The sequence below is a fragment of the Syngnathoides biaculeatus genome, chromosome 18 (genome assembly GCF_019802595.1).
Source record: "Syngnathoides biaculeatus isolate LvHL_M chromosome 18, ASM1980259v1, whole genome shotgun sequence".
NCBI lineage: Eukaryota > Metazoa > Chordata > Actinopteri > Syngnathiformes > Syngnathidae > Syngnathoides > Syngnathoides biaculeatus.
This window is the reverse complement of record NC_084657.1, coordinates 17,176,722-17,198,762: the sequence shown is the minus strand read 5'-3', so window position 1 is coordinate 17,198,762 and position 22,041 is coordinate 17,176,722. Positions and strand designations below refer to the sequence as shown.

The 22,041-nt window shown below is 39.6% G+C and overlaps 1 protein-coding gene across 2 annotated transcripts in view; it reads right to left on the bottom strand.

The window, feature by feature from the left end:
* Nucleotides 1–22,041, bottom strand: part of LOC133491734 (cell adhesion molecule 2-like) — a 286,042-nt gene that overhangs the window by 224,273 nt on the left and 39,728 nt on the right. For both annotated transcript variants that reach the window (XM_061803280.1, XM_061803281.1), the window contains exons 3-4: nt 19,956–20,052; nt 17,155–17,224 (exon numbers count right to left, since the gene is read on the bottom strand). The gene's annotated coding sequence lies outside the window, so the exon portion shown is untranslated. The remainder of the gene's footprint in view (nt 1–17,154; nt 17,225–19,955; nt 20,053–22,041) is intronic.

Genomic DNA, 22,041 nt, shown 5'->3' with positions numbered 1-22,041 from the left:
GTGAAAGAGGAGTGAGATTAGTGTTAGCGAAAAGATATATTTAATATTTGCAATGTTTATTTCCACTCCCCATACATACTGTATGAAGCCTCTCCCTTTAATTGCATCATTAGCCTGACTCGGAGAAGGCCTCTAATAGAACCTTATGTATTATTTATAAAATTAGCTGTGCTCTTTTGATGTGCCCCATAGACTGTACAGTACATATGCTGACAACATAGCAGCTTCTTTTCAATCACATAATTATAGCTACTTGACAAAGCAAGTCATCATTGTTATGGTTTTATATCATGTCCACTTAATCACTGGTATAAATAAATAAATGTTGGTGTATGGAAGGTGGCCTTGTATTGACTTGAAATGGACTGTTACTATTGCTTTGAACTCCACTTAACAGCTTTAAAAAAAAAGTTTATTATTATAATTATTATCATCATATTTTTTGAATGTATTTTGGCCTTTAATGCGAAAGCAAACTGCAACTCTGCTCAATTTGCCATTGATGTTATTGTGCCTTTTCAAGAGATTTTTTTTCTTCAGACTTCTGATTAACTTAAATGTGCATTTGAGTGGTGATTTTACAGTCAGCAACTACTTTGGAATTCACTTCACAGCCTCTGAATGGCTTTTCATGTGAGCAATTTTTTTAACACTCTTGGTCTTGCTAAAGTTAGGGGGATTTTTTTGTCCTGGAGTAATGAAAAAAACGTTTCCATTGGATTTTTACTCAGTTCCTGCAAAGCTGCAATTCGTTCAATTCCCTCTGCAGAAGGCAAGTTGTATCATGAACATGGGCACTTTCTTTATTGAATACCCCTCAATCTACTCAAATACACACTTAAATTAGGTTCTTCCTTGTTTTGTATGAAGTATTCCTTTGCTCATCTGGGTAAAAATGCATTGTGGGGGGCCTGGACTTTTTCAGCTGCACAGGGAGACAAATGTTTTTTTTTTCTGTTATGTGAAGAAATTGTAGCTACTGATCTCTCTGATTTCTGGTAACTTGGCTTTATTTGAGTGGGCTGTAGCGCACATTGTCATGCCTCATTTCACACCCTCCGAATTGGTGTGTATCCTCACCAGGGGCATGGCAAAGAGACCTGAAGTTCATCTCCAAAAAATGTTTAGTTTCAGGATAGAAGCCAACGTGTGGAGTGATAGAAACACCAAATTGAGGTTTCCATCTCACCTGGGATGATTCTGGCACTCCAGATGGCAAATAGACACACCCCTCTCCCCCCATTACAATCTCTCTCACGCACACACACACACATGCACGTAGGGAGATCCTCCTCCCACAGGTTCAAGTAACCACCACCTGCTCGTGGCTGAGACCATTGCTCACTGGCGCACCTAATGTGGGCTGACACATTACCAAGATGAGAACAAGCCGGGCTGGGATGGAACAAGGTAAGTCACCACATGAACCATTCCACCTTTTACACTCAACATTTTTCTCTTGCATGTTTGCATGTATTCACTTAGAGGATGCATATTAATACTTCTGAGACGTGCAAAAAAGAAATTGGGAGATAAACAAAACTGCCACTTTGAAACCATATACATATATATTTTTTGTAAATTCTCCTATCTACTGCAAAGAACATACATTATTTCTACAGAGTACAGCACTGTACATTTAATCCATTGTGGAGAATATTCTTCTATATAGTATTTGGTGCAAACTTCGATTGCCCACTATACAAGCCGCTTATCCTCACAAGGACTGTTTGTGTTCCGGAGCCTATCCCAGCTAACAGTGGGTAAAAGGGAACATATCGACACCGTCGCTGAGCGGGAATTGATTCCATGCTGCCTGCACCAAAGTCATGTGTGTGTACCACTACACCAACAGTGACCACGGAGAAAAAGTTCCATCCACAAAATTAAAAAACAAACAAACAAAACATGAACCGAGAAGAAGATTCTGCACCAAAATTACACTCCCATAATGCTTCCGGGTCCAACAGAAAGGGGACTCCGTGGATGGTTAAGATGAATTAGCGAAGCACTAACTTACTATGGTCACTGAAGAAAGGACAGGTAAAAATTGCTAAAGCCCAGGAACCACTGGTGCTCTTTCCAGTTGCTGGGGGTTGTACAATTAGCCACCCCCCATATTTGATATTTGTTTGTTGTTGTTAATTTAGTGTCACTGTACAGAATTTTTTCGAGAGAAGAAATTAATTGAATATAAATGGGTGGGGTTTCTTATAACTATGGAAAAAAAATATATATTTTTTTTTAAATCCATTTTTAAAAAAATACTGTATATTATGCTATCTTCTTGACCCTGGGCATGACATCACAAGCTGTATCTGCATGGAAAAGACAGTCAAATCTATCTTCACCTACGAAATGTTGGGATTTACCCTAAAAAATTACCAGCTATGTTCAATTGTACAATGTTTGATATGGTGATCCAGCCTGTAGTGGAGTGGAAATAAAAAGAAAAGAAGTATTTTTGCATTCTATGTCGGTAATACAGTTCCTTCACACTTTGAATTGATGACATCTGGTGATGATACGAAGCTAAGAAGTTTGCAAAGTGACATCTGGGCAAATATCCTTTTGTTGCCAAGATTTTGCAGGCTAGTGAGTGCGGTGTGATATTTTTTGTGTGTGTTGCTCTTCTGCTTTCCGTTTGGCAAAGTGCTCCCAACAAAGAAGTACCGTCTGCATTGCCGATGAGTCTAACTGTCATCTGGAAGTGTTGAAACGCATGAAAGCGAGTGCATGAGTGGTGCACCCTATTGCGCAGGTGTTAGTTAAGTCCAGGCATGCATGTGTAGCAACACGCATCCAGTTTGACCATCTCTTTCAGGGCCAAGGCAGGAAAGAGAGCTCGATTTATTCCACACAGAAAATTACTGACAACATGGGTATGTTTTTTTGTGTTGTTTTTTTTTTCACTGCAGAAAAAGGTTAAGGAAGCAATGTGCCAGTTGGCTGAAGAGGCATCACAACCCCAACAGCCAAAAATGCATTTCTAGCTCCAGTTATGACACAGGGGGACTTCTCATGCAGACACCTGCACGTATGCACCCTCCCAATGTGTGTGTCTGTAGTATAAATGACCTTTCCCTCCAATTTTGGCAAACGTTAAGAGCCAAAGAGAGCAGCAGCCTGCCGGGCTGCTGCACTACAAGGAGAGGCTATCCGCCAAACACTAACAAATCCAAAACAGTGTGGCAGTTTGAACGATTTTCTCAGGCTATCAGAGTTGTTTTAATGGCTAAAACTATGAAGGCAAAGACTGTAGGAAATGGCCTCTTGTTAAAGTGAATAGCAATATTCCTCAACCTTTCAGAGGTGTAAGACATGTCACCAGCATACTCTAGTGTGCGTGCAGTCTTATGCTATAGACCAGACTTCCTTCTCCTTCTTCTTCTTTTCCTTTTTGCATGTCCCATTAGGGGTCGCCACAGCATGTCATCTTTTTTCCATCTCAGCCTATCTCATGCATCTTACTCTCTAACACCCACTGTCCTCATGTCTTCCCTCACAACATCCATCAACCTTTTCTTTGGTCTTCCTCTCGCTTGTTTGCCTGGCTGCTCCATCCTCAGCACTCTTCTACCAATGTACTTACTCTCTCGCCTCTGGACATGTCCAAACCATTGAAATCTGCACTCTTGAACCTTGTCTCCAAAACATCCAACTTTGGCTGTCCCTCTAATGAGCTCATTTCTAATCCTATCCAACCTGCTCACTCCAAGCGAGAATCCCAACATCTTCATTTCTGCCACCTCCAGTTCTGCTTCCTGTTGTGTCTTCAGTGCCACCGGTCTCTAATCCATACATCATGGCCGGCGTCACCATTGTTTTATAAACTTTCTTCCCTTCTTCCGAGCAAAAAGTCTTGTGTCACATAACACACCAGACATCTTCCGCCAGCTGCTCCAACCCACTTGGACCCGTTTCTTCACTTCCTTACCACACTCACCATTGCTCTAGATTGTTGACCCCAAGTATTTGAAGTCGTCCACCTTCGCTATCTCTTCTCCTTGTAGTCTCACTCTTCCCCCACCGCCCCTCACATTCACGGACATATATTCTGTTTTACTTCGGCTAATCTTCATTCCTCTCCTTTCCAGTGCGTGACTCCATCTTTCTAATTGTTCCTCCACCTGCTCCCTGCTTTCACTGCATATCACAATATTATCTGCAAACATCATGGTCCAAGGGGATTCCAGTGCCACCTCATCTGTCAGCCTTTCCATTACCACAGCGAATAGGAAGGGGCTCAGAGCTGATCCCTGATGCAATCCCACCTTCACCATAAATTCTTCTGTTACGCCTAGGGCACACCTCTCCACTGTTCTGCTGCCCTCATACATGTCCTGTACTATTCTAACATATTTCTCCGCCACACCAGACATGTGGATGCAGTACCACAGTTCCTCTGTTGGTACTCTGTCATAGGCTTTCTCTCGATGCATAAAGACACAATGTAGCAAAGATATAATGTAGACCAGACTTCCTACTGATCTGAAAAAGTTGGGGAAAATCAGTGTACTATGCACCATGTATTATCAATATGTACTAGTTATACAATGTCAGGGATTATGGACTCCGACCTGTTATTAGATTGTGTTAAAGAAATACTTTCCACGTTTTGTGTTTTCTGGTTGTTTTTTTTTTTTTAATTTTAGATGGGAGATCTTTCACATTTTTTGTTACTGCAGCAAATCCATACTAAATATGCACACTAATCAAACCAATCAAAGGCTTGGAACTACTCCCATGTGACGTGACTCAGCAAATCAAATGTGTTATATAGAGCGACTTTCCGAGTGGAGCGAGGGGGTGTCTGTTGCATGGGAATGAGAATACCATGGAAATTGTTTCTGACAGCAGAAAGTACAACTCTCCAACAAAATAACAGCAACTTTCTAAAGTGTTCTCCTAGTCTCACAATGATGACGCTCAGTAAACTCTACAAGGTCAGCTCTGACACCACTTTGCATGGCAACGGGCTGAAGCACAGACTGCATGAAAAAGATGGCCATATCTCTGTTTCCTCATGCATAAATAGAGCCAAAAATCTCACACTAGTGCTACTGCCAACTTAAACTGAGTATGCGTTTTAAAACAAGAGGCTGCACAGTTATAATCAGAGGATGAAACAAGTTCTTCATTGATTTGCAAGTACAACCCAATTCGTTAAACTTGAGCTCCATAAAGTCAACTGGGCTAATTAAAAGCATAATTCAGCTCACTGTTGCATTTAAACATGAATGCAAAATAATTGAATTGAATTCGAAATAACAATATAATAGATACATGGGTCTGGGTAGAAGTAGCAATTTAAAACCATACATTTGAAAAGTAAAAGGTCAGAACTCCACTTTCTCCATGTTTTCTTGCTAGTGAAATGTCACATTATGCACGACTGGTTATTCAGCGTAGCGCATGTTCCACAGCAAACGCAGACAATAACAAATGCATCAGAAGCACATTTACGATACATAACCCAACCTAACCCAGCTCACTGCAATTACAGGCATATAAACACTTGGTGCATCTTTTTTGATCGATATAATGACTTTTGTGCTGATAAACTATTTGGGGGGTCTTAATACAGAACTTCTACAGCTGGGGGGACCTTGCAGCATCTTTTGTTCCTCTCCCTTAAAGGAAGATTCTCCTATCATTTATTTTTGCAGAATAATAAACATAGGACAGCTTGATGCGACCATTAGATAGCAGTACATTTTAAATCTAATTTTCCCTTCTTCCTGTGTCTGTCTGTCTGGACTACATCATATATCCAGCACTGGTCTGAAGGGATCTCACTAGAACTGAATGTGCCAACTGTTTCCTGGCAGCCTGGAATAAATTATTAGCCAGTCCATTTAAGCAACATTTCCGCCTTAGATTGCCATATTCAGTTAAGCGGTGCCAGTGATGGAAAAGCAGTGGGAGTAAAGTTAAGATCAAGTGCTAAATAGAGGGCTGGCAGTGCTTTAATTTGCCTAGCACACTGTGATGTGAGGGCGGGGAGAGAGAAAAAAAAAAACCCCAAGACTGAAAGAGCAAATTTTGAATGCTGTATGATAAGCAGTTTGGTATTTATTGTATATGAAATCAAATGAATAGAAATGGGTTTTTGATGCATTATCTATAGTGCAAGAGAGAAGACAATTTACTCTGTATACATGTAAAAATGCACACGGGTCCAGATCATGGAGGGAGGTAGTCATAAAATGATTTGTATGAATAAAAAGCAGAAGTCAAAATTAATATTTATTGTATTGGCTAAGGAAATTTTAAGAACACATTAGTTTCAACACTATTAACATACAGTAACCATTAATAAATGAAACACATTTTCTGTGGTAATGTGTGAATAAAGGCAAAAACAAGGGAACTCGGCAAGGAAGGCAAGAGTTGAGTGGAAGCTCAAAAATGCATTTATTTATGAAACAAAATGTATGGGGGATAAGGATGAAAAAACTCAGGTAGAAAGTACAGTGGTGCTTTTTAAATTTGAGTTTAATATGTTCTGTGACCACAATCACAAGCTAAAACATTTTAAATTCTGTTTCCACACAGAAATAAATGAAATGATCACAGCATCCTAATTTGAAAACAAATGAGCAGAAGTGGATGGAGTAAATGGATAGAGCAAAAACTAAAAACGGGAAAGCATATCCATCTATCCATTTTCTGAACTGCTTATTCTCACAAGGGTGCTGCACCCAATCCCAGCTATCATCGGGCAGCAGGTGGGCTACACCGAGGTGCCAGCCAATCGCAGGGGACATAGAGATAGACATCAGTCATACTCGCAATCACACCTAGGGGCAATTTGGAGTCCCCATTGAATGGCCGGAGAAAACCCATGTATATATATATATATATATATGTATATATATATATATATATATATATATATATATGCTTTCATACCAAAATCACACACCCGCCAGGAGCAGAATGACAAGCACCATCATTTGTAATTTATTCCTAATATGAATGCGACTGCCCACAGCTGAGCTACCGAGTTGGGCCAGAGACCTCTCAGTCATGCGGAACGATATGACCATGTGCACACTCATATGCACACAAACATGTCTAACCACACTTACATCCACACACACACGACACATCAATACGTACACACACATACAGTATGTACACTAAAAGAGCTTACTGAACCTCAGCAGAGCAACTCTAGGACAGATTTGGGAATGATTCAGGAGAAGGGTCAGTTTTGCACGCACATACACACACACACACATGCACGCATACATACACAAGCACAAGCACACGCACGCGCACCCACACACACACACACGGACTTTCAAGCCTCTAGGTAAGGGAAGGCTCACAAAATTGAGTTCATGGTGGTCGCTTAGCAATGTTGAGCTGAGGGTGTGCTATCAAGCCAAATTGTTCCGGTTCCTCTTGGCTCCCCTCAATTCCGTCTGAGTGTTCAGTGGTGGAACGACGGCAGACTGATCTGGCAGCACTGACATTTAGAAAGGTGGAAAGGAAAACTTAAAGTCGGGAAGTGAGAATTTATTAGTGCTTGAGGTGAAACACACACAAACAAACACAGGAACTGTTGTTTTACATTTGTTTTACATGCTGACAGACCATTTCCAAAGATCAGCACTTTATATAATTTTGCATAATTAATTGAGTTCCTCTTACAGGCTACAGGAGTGAGTGTAGTGAAAGATCCAATTTGGCAGCAAATTGACCCTAACCCAGTCATCATATTAGGGAACCCAACCAAAAAAAGGCACAATTAGATTTTTCCGCTTCTGACGGCAATGTGAAATCAGTGTACTCCATTTCAGGCCAAAATGTGAAGTTTCATTTAAACAACATTTGATTTGCTAAAACTATTTCTTTACACCATTTTTCTAAACTGTAAAGACAAAACCCCATTTTCAGACTGCATTCAGAAAACCACAGACATATTATGCAAAGCGATTGCCTCAAAATGGACTCTGAGTCAAACAAAATGAGAAATACCACAGAACAGTCACTACACAACTTTTGCAAAACAAAACAAAAATCCCTTATCACTTCCATCCATCCATCCATCTATCCATTTGCTCAGCCACTTATCCTCACAAGGGTCGCTGGAGTGCTGGAGCCTAACCCAGCTGTCATTGGGCAGGAGGCAAGGTACACCCTGAACTGGTTGCCAGCCAATTGCAGGGCACATGGAAACAGACAACAGTCGCACTCACAATCAGTCATACTTTAAACAATGAAGAAAAGAAATATGGTTACGTCTTGAAGTCTTTGAGCTATGGTAGCCACAGTGACTCTCATTAGGTTGGGCTGCACTCGCTGTCTTCTCATTAGACAAAAATTTTGGTCTCTGAAAGTCGCCTGGATTGTGTCGGAAATTTGTATATTCTCTATGTCTCGACCTTGTGTTCCTCTTCCTCTTCTGCCATGCCTTTACTCACTCTCACATTTTATCCATATCCAATATCTTTATCCATGGTGAAACGTTAATGAACCGGTGATTACTAAATTGGCTTATATTGCTTTCTTTACGGCGGAGCAACTGGTTAGAGCATTGGCCTCACAATACTGAGGACTGGGGTTCAAATCCCAGCCCTGCCATTGTGGAGTTTGCATGTTCTCTCCATGCCTCCGTGGGTTTTCTCGGGCACTCCGGTCTCCTCCCACATTTCGTAAACATGCAACATTAATTGGGCACTCTAAATTGCCCCTAGGTGTGACTGTGAGTGCGACTGTTTGTCTCTATGTGCCCTGCGATTGGCTGGTACCATTTCACGGTGCACACTGCCTCCTGCCCGATGATAGCCGGAAGAGCATCCAGCACTCCTGTGTCCCTTGTCAGGATAAGCAGTTCAGAAAATGGATGGAAGGATGGTCTTCATCTCATTAGCCCCAAGTGTGATCACAATTAGCTGTTCATGTTGAGACAGCTATGTTTTGAGTTTCACTTTTGCTACCTGTATAAAATACAAGGGTGAAAAATGGGTTTTAGCTATTATCTGAAAAGTGCTCAAGGTCCTACCAAAGGAGTGAGCAATTCAATAAGTGGGTTCTTTTTTTTTCGGGGGGGGGGGATGACTTAAAAAAAAACAATACCTGCTGTTGGTTTATCCCACCTTAGTTACAAAATGTTGGTTGCATGGTAGTAGTCACTCATTGGTGTATGAATATGTGTGTGAGTGGGTGAATGTGAGGCTTTGTAAAGCACTTTGGGGACTGTGATGGTGTAGAGAAAGCACAACATAACTGCAGTCCATTTACCAAACAAAACATCACAAGAATATAGACTGCAACATTTTTAAATAGATACTGCATAGGACTTAACTGGAACAGCAACATTCTAAACGTGTATATTGTGTACTCAAGTCATGACTCAGTTGAGTTGCGCAGTATGAGGACCTCTCTTGTTATGTTTGATTTGTACAGTGTGAGTTGGAATTTAAAACACTTCTAAAATGCCTAACTTTAGAAGACTGACCTTGTTTGTTTTCCATTTTCTGCTGCTGACTAAGACAAGTAGCTTCAGGAGTTCTAAACATGGAGGTGGACATTTTGACCCACTTCCTTTTACAGCACAAATATATTTCGGCTTGACATTAATCATTACAGTCATTATTTCATACATTGCATTTACAGTATTTACAGCCATGAATGGATGTGTGAAATGTCAGCTTTTTATCAGTTATATTACACGTTTGCATGTAATTTTTTTCCGTTTGTTTCAGCTTCTGTCCTTACAAATTATTTTCTATTAGAGGATAAAGGCAGGTTGTTGTTTTTTTTTAATTATAATCATTACGTTTGTACATTTTAAATAGACAGTATTGCCAAAAGTATTTATTCACATGCCTTGACTCAGACGTATATAACTCAGATATATATTTAAGTGACATTTTTATCTCAATCCATAGGGTTTTATATGACAGGGGTCCACCTTCTGAAAGAATTTATGACCATTTTTCCAGAAGTGCATTTGTGAGGATGTTGGACGAAAAGAGCGGTATCTCTGTCTCCAATTGAATTCATCAATAATTATTCTATAATGTTGAGCCCAGTCAAGCTCATCTTCATCAAACATGTCATGCATCTCTTTAGGAATATTGATACTGTGTGTGGATTGATGTTTGAACAGGAAGCGGCAATATCCAAATTGTTCCCACAAAGTTGTAAATCCCCAAAAAATTAGCCCCTGAGCTCCCGTGAAAGACACTTTTCATACCAAGAAATTTCAGACAAACAGTTTGGGTATGACCCCTTCTTTTTCCAACATGTCTGTGCGCAGTGGACAAAGCAAGGCAAAGACCTCAAAAGTACATGACAACTGTAACAGTCCCCTCTATGGTTCAAAATAACTTCAACTCTGACCACTCATCAGTCTACAATGTAGACATCAAAGATACCGCACTCTTAAAAACATTGTGACTGTACGTTTCAACATGACCAGTGCACTCGACAGAGCCTGATCTGTCATTAATAAAAAAATTAATGCATGCAAATTAACTTGTTTGTTTTGAGATCCAAAACTCCAGTTGTGGCAATTATTGTGAAATGTAATGATGCATGCTGCACAGTAGAGTCAATTAACTCTGTGATTAATTGCCATGTGCACATCATAATCCCATCCAAATGAGAAGAAAATCATCTTGGAAATACTATGTCTTGTATTTATTATTATTATTATTTCTTAAAGGGTTAGGGTGTATTTGTTGAAGAGATGTATATGATCATCAGGGAAAATTATATATTCTCACTTGCTGAAATTTATAACAAGTAAGAAAGAGACCATTCATTTCATTCTTATGACTTTGAAGCTGTCGCAAAAAGGAATTTGGCAACAGCGGGAATCACACTGCTCACTCGTATGTGCACACATTGGCTTCCCAAATGACCACTTGATGTGGTGATATTCTAATAGAACAGAAATGCCAATTACTGACTGAGTTTGAGTACAAAGCTCACTGTATAACAAATAACTACCATCCACTTTGAACAAGACATAATAGGCAGATGGAAAAAAGTACGAATCAATTAACTATTGATTCATTCAAGGTCTCTTAGTTAACAGAACAAGACATTTTGGAGCCTTTTATATTTCATTTCGTGTATCTATGTTTTTCTATATACATACACACATACATACACACACACACTTTAATGGGATGTGACCATCTTTATCTGAGTGTATAGTAGCTGTGTTGCAGAACAACTCTGACAACAAACGTCCGGCAGTCAAACAGTGAACTTCAAACCTGCTCACCAGGAGTCATCCCAAAGCTCATGTCGCCTCATATAATTCCTCTCGATGCAGAGGAGCAGCAACCCTACTTTGAATCCCTCCTGGATGACTGAACTTCTCACCCTACTTGTCGGTTTCTGAAATACCACCTTTATTTTGAGTTTAGTTTTATATTGAAGTTGGTTTTGCACTGTTAGGATATGGAATACTGAACAATGCCATGATCGCTGGTCTCCCAGTAGGTGAGGTTCTGAATGTGATTCTGTTTTGGTCTAAGTGGCGCTTGTTGGGTTTTGTGTTTTTAACTCCTCAGTAAGTTCATAAATTGAAATAGCCTAATGGGAATGACTGGAATATAAAATGAGCCTGCAATCATTGACTTAATGAAACATCCACCCATCCTTTCTCCGAGCCGCTTATCCTCACAAGGGTCGAGGGACTGGCAGAGCCTCTCCCTGCTATCTTTGGGGAGGGCAGACCCTGAACTGGTTGCCAACCAATTGCAGGGCACATAGTGACGGGCAACAAGTCGCACTCACAATCACACCTAGGGGAAATTTGTCCAAAGTTGTCCAATTAATGTTGCATGTTTTGGTGATGTGAGAGGAAACCGGAGTACCTGGAGAAAATGCAAATTCCAAACAGGTGAGGCCGGGATTTGAAACCCGAACCTCAGAACTGTGAGGCAGACGCTCTAACCAGCTGCGTCCACCCCCCCCACCTCCATGAAACACATGAAGTGATCCGTGTACTGCACGTCACACACTCACTTGTTGTTTAATTGCAGCATTGAGGCTGTGATGGCATCATGAGATTGTTCTCCAGCTACTCAGTTACAATCATCATTTTAATTTGATGTGTCCTCTGCAACATTCATGTTTCTGCAACACTATTTTAATTTATTTTAATTATGCAGCTTATTATTTCACTCATCTCATTATTTGTAATGGCGTTCCCTGCACTTCACAGTTTACAAAACGATAACTGATCAAATCTGTGTAAACAACCAAACCCGCTTTGATGATAAATACTGCTTTACTGAGCAATGGCCTGAAAAAAGTAGCTGTTCAGAAAATCATGAAATGGAACGACAAAATGTAGGTCTCTCATGCTACACCACACACACACTGATAGGTTTACTTTGTACTTGCACTGATGTGTGCATGCTTTGTTTTGAATTCGTTCATTATGGATTCAAATGTGCGTGCGCCCTTGTCTCCTGATAATACCCAACAGCCTTGAATGAATAATGATCCTCTCTTTACTTGAGGTAAGCTATTGTTTTGGTATTCTATCTTAACTTCTCTGCAGTTTTCACCATATTTCAGCTAATATTCAGATCATGAGAACAGATCACACAATGTCGCTCTTTCATTTATCAAATAAATACAAAGTACGTATTTTTACTTTGTATGTAATAAACATAATAATATAATAGTAACAGACTTACACGAGTACACATATTTTCCATGGCTATCACCATTGATATAAATATGCAGGTGATTAACATAATCATCTCTACAAAAAAGCTAATTGCCAGATAAAATACGACAGTCCATTTGCAAATAAATGAAGGTCATCCTCAATTCTGGGTTGAACTGTTTAAGAGATTTAGTATGTGTTGCTGTTTTGGTTAGCAAGATAGTTCGAATGGTTTGACCAGGTAACAGTTTGACATGAGCAATATTCGGCAAATTCCATTCACAGTACTGAATTAATTGATCTGAATAATGATTCATATCTGTGCCCTAGAGACTCAAAACTTCCAACTGTTTTATTTTCTCAGTTTTTCTTTCCTTCTCTTTCTTTCTTTGTTTCTTTATTATTCTCTTGTGTTGAAATTTTAATGCTTTATTTACTTTTATTTTATGTTCAATTTTCTCTACAGTCTTATGTTTCATCTATGATTGTTTTTTTGTTCAATAAAGATAAGTTAAGTTGTGTACAGCTCTTTTTTACCTGATGGGGGAAAAAAGGTCGATTTCAAGGAGGCATTATTTGATGCATTTTTTCCATTATTATTCTATGCAGCTCTCCTAATTTCATTTCACTGTACAGTAATAAACCTTTACAATGAGAACAAAGATATTTTTTTCCAGTTGTAAAAACTGAGTGTCTATTCCAGAATCGTGTTCTTGTGTTTTTTTAGGTTGTTTTTTTTTAGATGTAGTTCCCCTGGGTTTTTAGGTCTGACCTTCAACCAGCCTTTCATTGGTATACACAAATTTTCTATTGTGTATCGTAATTGAACCATATGGACTCTGCCTCACAGCAAGCAGACACACAAATATCAGAGTCAAAGAAATAGAGCAATTCTGTCCATCTTTGGTGTGTTGCTGCACCATCAGTAAAAAGAAGACGGATACATTAATAAGTATATAAAAATGTTGAGTTATTTTTTTTTTTTTGGGGGGGGGGTGCGGTGTTTGTGTGTGTCTGTGTGTGCAGGGTCAAGTGAATTACACGAGACCTTCAACAAAAGTCTGAAGTCAAGGTGTAAGGTCTAGGACTGCTGTGGAGGTTAAGGCAGCAGTAAAAAAGGGCAGACAGTGGAGATAATATAGTGAGTAAATTATGAGGCTGACAGAGATGCTTGATCTGATCGGACACCACACAGGGTGGGTTTGCTGCTAGGTAAAGCTCTATGATCAAGGCACAATAACTCAAGCGAGCTACCTTGGCTGCCTGCTGACACTCAACACACTGTCAGCACTTTTTCATTGATGCTACCATCCTACCAGTCTGCCCAAAAAGGAGAAATACAAGGGCGGAGGAATGGAATGACAGAATGAAAACAAATGGACCTGGAAGAAAGCAAAACACCCCTCAGTATGATGCAGTTCAGCAACAATACGTGTTGATACATTAATGCTAATCAAGACTGAAGATTTTTATAACTGTGAAAGATTGAACATTAGGCGACTATTATGTGACCGTTGTTAATGTTGGGGCCAGTGATGTACAGTATGCTAAACCTTAGTAATGAACCAAAATGATCGATGACAACAGATGCAGGGCTACAAGGGCCAAATCAGCACAATGTATTGCATCCAGAAAGAGCTCACAAAAACATGGAGAAAATGTTCAAAGTCCCCACAGGAAGGCTGGAGCTAGAATTTTAACTCAAGAAGTATTGAGTGTGACTCAGAGATCGTCTCTAATAGCTCACCGTTGTTAATTCATTCCGTAGGTAAATTTTGTAATGCCAATTCCTAATTAGGGTTGTAGCTTACATCCAAGAAATTTGAATGAAACTGCACAGAGGTGAGACACAAATACCGAGCAAGAACTCTTCCAATTTTACACAGTATCCTTTGTTGAATTTCAGTTTCAGTTTTTGTTGTTAATATCTGCCTGCATCTGGGCTCTACCAGATCCTGCAGATGAAGTTGCACCTAACAGGCCTGGAGAGGAACTTATTGGCCTGGCACATTGTGCAATGGGTAGTATAAAAATAACCAAACATTGCTCTAAACCTCGATGTGACAGCAGTTTATTTGGGTCGACAAAATGAAGATTTGGGGACTGTGGGCAATCTGACTCAGCACCAGCTAATTGTTATTTTCTGTTCTTTTCATGCCTTTTGCCCTCTGGTTGCATTCTACCATTATCTTTTACATCCTTGTGATCCACACGACTGGAACTCGACACCCGCTCCCTCGTTTATTGTTTATTTTGTGCCGTTTGGGTCGCTGCCCCTACGCTCTGCCACTGACTTGTTTTCATCAGTTGATGAACCACAGTGAAGCCGTTAATTCCGGGTGCAGCAAGTGCACACGCCAGACGAGGTGGGGACTGGGGCGTTCACAGCTCGGCATCGTTGTGATCCTCCAGCCGGGAGAGAAATATCCCATCTGCCTGAGGGGGTGTATGCGTGTCAAACAGATACACTGAGACAAAAGCCATGCTAGCGTGAAGGTGAAGTCCAATAACAGGTATTGTGTCAGTGTTAAGCTCTGAAACTGATGGGCTTATAAACATACTTGATGAATACTGTTGCCTGATTAATGGTTACATACCCAAAAAACATTTTCAAAAGCGGGCTACGCCTACAGTCGTTATCAGTTAATGAAGTTATCATCACTGCCCCCACTGTATGATCTGCCATTGGGAAGGGGAGCTATGAAACGTTAAGTACAAACAATAGTCCCAAAAAATAAAATAAGCTCCTGGCTGATATTGTTGTCATCTGTTAACCAGGAAGAGTGTCCCTATATTTTAAAATGACCGAAATCCCATTTCAATACAACCATTTGCCCATTTATTCCTTTACAGGTGTCCAATCCATCCAAAGTATTGACCTGCACAGTTGAGGCTGTTTTGCATCCACTCGGCAGCACCACCATGTCGCAATATAATAATGTCTGGATTGAAGGTCATTATTCGTGCATTCGCTTTGCTCCAATGGATACCCGGTGGCGTCGTGTTTAAGGACACAAACACAAAGCAGTGTGTGAAATGAGGACACTTTCCTGCGTTGTGTTTATGACAAAGAGGAAACATCTTTGACATTTTTGGGGCGCTCCAGGGGCATCGCAATGCTTCTTAACTAAACTTCAAACACAGCGAGAGCTAGCCTAGGGCGTTAGCATTAATGGACTAGGTGTTTGGCATTGTTTTTTGGAAATGCATGTTTTGCTGTTGGTAATTTATTTTACTTAGATTAAAAATCTGCTTGGTGTAAGCAGTTCTAAAAGTAGCTTTACCAAGTAGCACTGAAAAGTTCTCCTACTACCACCGTCATCAATGAAATATAGTACCATCTTCATCGAAGCGTTATGAAAATACGAGAACAGTCTGAATCGCCTTTTTTCTTTACTGTTTTTTTTTTTAATAATTTAGGCCAGGCAGCCAGGCATGAGTCAATTATTAGACTGTTAATTTTATGACTAATTTCACAGAGTTATAGAAACAATAATAATAATAACAATAAAGATTATGATAAATTTGTTTATTCTATTTTGGGGCTTGTCCCTTTCTAGGACACTAATATTTCTTTATATTTGATATTAAATATAGTATTTAACTTCACTTAAGTGTCAATAAAATGGCCCCACAATTCAGCATTGTAGTGCCACCTGTTGCATCTTTTACTTAATCCTTCTATCCATTTTATGAGCTGCTTATCCTCATGAGGGTCGGAGGAGCATTGGAGCCTATCCCAGCTGTCATCGAACAGGAGGCAGGGTGCACCCTGAACTCGTTGCCAGCTAATCGCAGGGCACATTGAGACAAACAGGCACACTCACAATCACACCTAGGGGTAATTTAGAGTGTCCAAGTAATGTTGCATGTTTTTGGGATGTGGAGGGAAACCGGAGTGCGCGGAGAATATCCACGCAGGCAGGAGGAGAACATGCAAACTCCACACGGCCGGGACAGGGATTTAACCCCGGTCCTCAGAACTGTGAGGCCAACGCTTTAATCCACCGTGCCGCCTGTATTTCATTGCACAAACATATGTCTTGGCTTGTCCGTTTGTATGACACTGATGTAACTCTCTTTAGGAAAATGCACAAAACTGAAAAAAATGTAATTGTTCAGGACGGTAAATTTAAAATACCCACATATATTACAACTAACTGCATTCATGTGGCCATGATACTATACATGGACATATCACGCCATCACATCACCGCTGAACTCCTAACGCGCCATCCTTTGACGTCGCTTCCCCATGGGAGCCTTTAACTTTGATGCCTCATCAAATCATTTCTAATATTTCTTTAAGACTGAGGTGTCACTGTGCATTTCCAAGTCCCCAATATGTAATAAACCTTTGGTTTATGACCGCTGTCCAGATGACCGCGATTGGCTTGGAATGTTGGGTTGCTTGCAAATGTTCTGCTCATCAGACTTACTGACTTTACAGGGCCTCTTTGTACGATTAACACTCACATTTGTGCTCAGAAGCGGGAAAATACCTGCACTTTGTCCGGTGAGCACCAGCTGCTGCTTCTCCGTGGCACAAGAATGAAAATGATCTTTTTGGCGCTGCGCAGGGATGAAAGGAAACGATTCAGAGCAGATTAAGTGTGACTCACAATAAACTTTCAAAAAAATAATTCAGGGTTCAGGTGAAAGGACAGAATACCTTGAAAGGATTCATTTTAATGGATTATCTTTTGGTTAAACAAACTCCAGTGGTAAGTGGATGAATCCTGATACCCTGAAATTTTTCAACAAACCAGAATTCCTCACTCGGTTTATTACATATCAGGCGTCTTTTGGAATTTAGCTTTGGTAGTTTGTGAAGCAGCAAAGGATTGCAATTAGAGGTGGCATTTACTCTTCTTAATCGGTGTCATGTATCATAACAGATAAGAATAGCAGCTCATTTCCGGACAAAATTATGTATTTTAGATTATTTTATAGCAATGCAGGAAGAAAATACAAAAGTATTAAACATAATAAAGCTGGCCTTTTATCTATCAGAAGTCCCTTAGTAAATAAATCAATGTAGAACAACGTTGAGTCATAACAGTATTTTTAATTGTTCTCTTCATAATATATGTGGTTGAGGATGATATCACAGTCATTTGTCACAAATGTTTATCGATCTCAATAATCTCAATTTGAGACCCATAACAAGGATGCCATTTAACATCAGGGCCGCTAGAAGCTGTTGCGAAGAAGAAGTAAGGTAGGAAAAATGGGTTGGTGAACATTTAGGTAAGTACGAACAAGGAAATAAAGGACTGAAGGTTTTTTATGGTCGACTATAATTTGGTGAAAGTCGAGTCAAAGTCAACCAATCAATTATGCTGAAAGTAGTTGTCGTAATTACTGGGAGCCCTGCATATGTCTCCAACGAGATCAGTCTCATCTTGACTTTCATAGTGTAGTATGTTTTTAGATGGGACATCGTAGGCAGGCTTTTTCACTGTTTTATTTTCACTTGTCCTTTTTTTTTTGTCCTCGAGGATAGATTGCATATTTTGCAAGTGACTGTGCTAGCATAGAATTTTATGGTAGAATACTTCCACACCCTTATAGCAAAGTGAGGCTGTATGCCACACAACAACAAGAGTCTTCCAAAACATAGCTTGGCATTCCCTGCCACGAGTCCCATGGTCCTACAGGTAAGTATTTTATATTTTAAAACATAGTAATAATAACAATAGTGTAATTTTGAAGCACTTAAAGATGCTTTACAATCGCAAGCATTACTCATTTACTCTACACTCACACCTTAGTAGTGGTAATGTATTTTTGTAGCCACAGTTACCCTAGAGCAGTCTTATAGAGGCATGGTTGCCCTTCTGTGGCTACAGCCCCTCTGAGCAACATCCATGTACTACACTGATTCATATGCAATGTGGGGTCAGTGTTTTGTCCAATGACGACGTACCTTCAAGGAGGGATCCAAACCGGCGACCCTCTGGTTGCATGGTGTACACTTACTCTCTGCACCACGCTGCCCCAATACTAATAATAGCTCAAGATGATGATGCTAACCCTATTGTCATCAACAACTAGCTTATTTTCATTCTCTCAAACACGAGCAGATGTATGAAGATTGCCTGGCCTTCATTTTGCTGCTTTATAGCGTTATTGCCTGGCGACGGCAGCAGGCTGGCCTTAAATCCTCTGTAAATCGGCTGATTGGAAGACGAGCTGTCAGAAACATGCAATTAGCAATTAGTTTAATTCAAGTTTTGAACATTAACCCGGAGTAGTAAAGGTGACTCATCCACTCGTCGGTTCAACTGCTCGTTGGTAATCTAGGTAAAAATGAAGTAGCCTTCTGGTAGCTCACTAGGTAGGCCAGCAGGCAGGCAGACAGACATGCATACTTCCTCTAAAGATAATGTTACAATTATAAACAAAGCATACTCCTCTATGATGGCAAATATGAAAACACTACAGGCCCCTGTTGGTAACATATGTATTATACTTGTTTAAATTATAGTAAACAAAACTAAACAAGATTAGTCATAGGCTATCAAAAATTGATCAGTTACCTGATAAAGTTGAATGAATCTGCATATTCTAGTTCTCACAAGACAAATAAAAAGTTTATTCTACCCAACTTTTCTTGAAATAGAGTATTCAGAGTATACTCAGTCAAATGTCTTCGGCGTATAGGGGAGCAGACTGGAAAAATAAATGGCTTCATCAAGCTGGAGAAACCAAAAAAATGAGAGCCAAAGAGAATAATGAGGTCCTTGAAAGAAAGAGACCAAAAAAAAAGAAAGAAAAAAAGCACACTAGTATTACAGTATATAGAAGGTCTGCTCCAGTACTTAATAGCACAGGGAGATGTAATTGATTACTGTTATCAGTGGGGAGGCAGTTACAGTCATACAGATAATGACGATCATAATACACTGGCCTGAACTATTATGGTGGACTGATCGAAAGTGACAGAAAGAAATGTCACGAAAGAGGAGCAAAGAAATGAAGGGAAAGTGAAACAAATCATGACAAAGATGTCCTAACAATAAAACATGTATTTATATATCAGTGTTGTCCTTCCTTTGGAGGGACATTTGATCTTTGCTCTCATGCTTTCCTCTTCACCATATCATCCACGTTGTCACTATCAGCAGCCTTTCATGATTATTTATGCTTTATCAATAACCATCTATTGGAGCTCGGTGGCAGCCATTCATCTCCCTTCACCTATTTTCACCCTTTTCAGTCCATTTCACAGCTGTCCTAAAGCACACTTCCTTAATCAAGTCTCCCCCTCATGCATCACTCATCTATTCGCCCACCTCACCTGCTTTTTTGTCTTGCTCATCCATTTTCCGCCTCGCTGCAAAGAGTCCACAGCTCGTCCATCCTTGTGTCCTGGTCCGAGCAGAGCCTCGCTGGGCCTGCTGGGTGATAAGTGTAAAAGACAGCGCATTGTGACACATGTTTTATCAATACAAGTGTGACAAATTGGCGTGCTAAAAGTCTTTACAAGGATTACAGCAGTGCATTATTCCAAAAACCTGAGCCGACCGCTGCGAGTCCTACAGTAGCTACTTTGACATGAACGATGAATGCTCATTGATAGAATACATTTCAATTCTTGATATATGCTGGAGTACGTACTAAGACTTGTTTTAAGGTGGAGCTATACAGTACATGTGAGAATCTGCTGTCTGCTGACGGAAATTGTGAGAAAGTTGACATTGGGTTCATGGCTCGCCATGAAGAGCATGCTGATGTCTAAGGAACATAAGAAACAATGATTCTCATCTCTAACTTCTTTTAACTGCAGTGGTACCTTGAGACATGAGTGTAAGCACATTTTTATTTGTAAACTGGCCCTTGTTTAGCCTTAAAAGAAAAAAAGACCCATAAGCCTGTTTTGAATTAGAAAGGAAAACACATTGCAAGTAAAGATATCAACCTTTTACTCCGTGAGATATTGTATCTAAACTAGAATTACCAGGAAGAAGCTAAATGTGTTTCACGAGGTCTCAACTGCACTCCTCAAATCAAAAAAACTTATGAATGGCACAAATTAAACTTGAATTCACCTGACAAACAAATCACAACAATAAAATTCACATATAAACACTTCTATATGTAATATAGAAAAATAAAACAACCAATAATGACCAAATTCAAGAAATTTAAATGCAATCCAATTAATACAGAACAAGTTGCACATTGATAAATATACATATGAATATTATTTCCTTTAAAAAATATATTTTCTGCGCACCATGTTTGCTATGACATCCAAGTAAAATGCATATTAAGTTCATTTAACACCTCAGTGATCTCAGCTGGTGGGCCATGACCCAAAAAAAGGGTCGCGGACAGCTGCTGGTCGTAGAAAAATATTACATGTACAGTATTCCTATTCAGATTTGTTTTTAGCTGCAGTACAGAGGTGTACAAAATAGACAGGTTAATTAGACTACAAAATAAACTTAGCACAAGTTGGTAAACAGTATACACGCACACACGAAGATTGTATCATAAACATTAAAGACTTTTATGATGGAAATAGCAGGGACTCATTTAAGTGGATTGTCAGATAGAAATTAATGTCTCAATAACAAACCTTCCACAGAGTAATAACATTGAGATTCCATTTCATCATTGAACTCTTTAAAAAGTTAACCAAGAGGAACTGCTTAATTTGGTGTTGCCCTTTAATGTTCACCCACCTCAACTACTTTGTTCGTTTTTAATCTTGGGCGTTCCGATAAAGTGGACCTTTAAAAATAATGCAGACAAGCTCATCAATAGACAAGCACATTCGGTAAGATGAACGTCACATTACTTTTTTGGAATAGCCCTTTGTCAAAGTAATGTGTGTTTATGTTTGGCCTTTGACGTATATTACTTCATCTGTGATAGTTTTGTTGCAATCATTTGAGAGACTGCACAGTTATTTCCTTATTTGTTACTTGCATGAATTTTCAAGGCAAGGCAACTTTCACCAAAGTAAATGTGCTTTGTGCTTTGTGTGTGTGCAGCTATTCCCAACAGTCTTTTTTTTTTTTTGTGTGCAGTTTCGACTCCATTGTGCGATACTTTGCTGGTCATGCTTGAAATAACCTGAGCTAAGCTGCCTTGCTGTAAATTGATAGGGGAGCACAAGAGAGGTTTACTCCAAATTTGTACAAGGAAAAACAGCAATAATTTTCATGTGTCACCTAATTTCTGAAATTGAACTGGGACAACTGGAAACTAATGGAATCCAGTCAAGCTTGTGAATTCTGACAGTACATTCAACGAAACAAAATAGTAGCAACCGTGTTCTTGATGAACAATATTGAACTTATTTGTGTGATAATCTTGGAAACAAATGGTTGCTATCTTATTTTCTTTGTTGGGATTTCCTGATTAAAATGACTTGT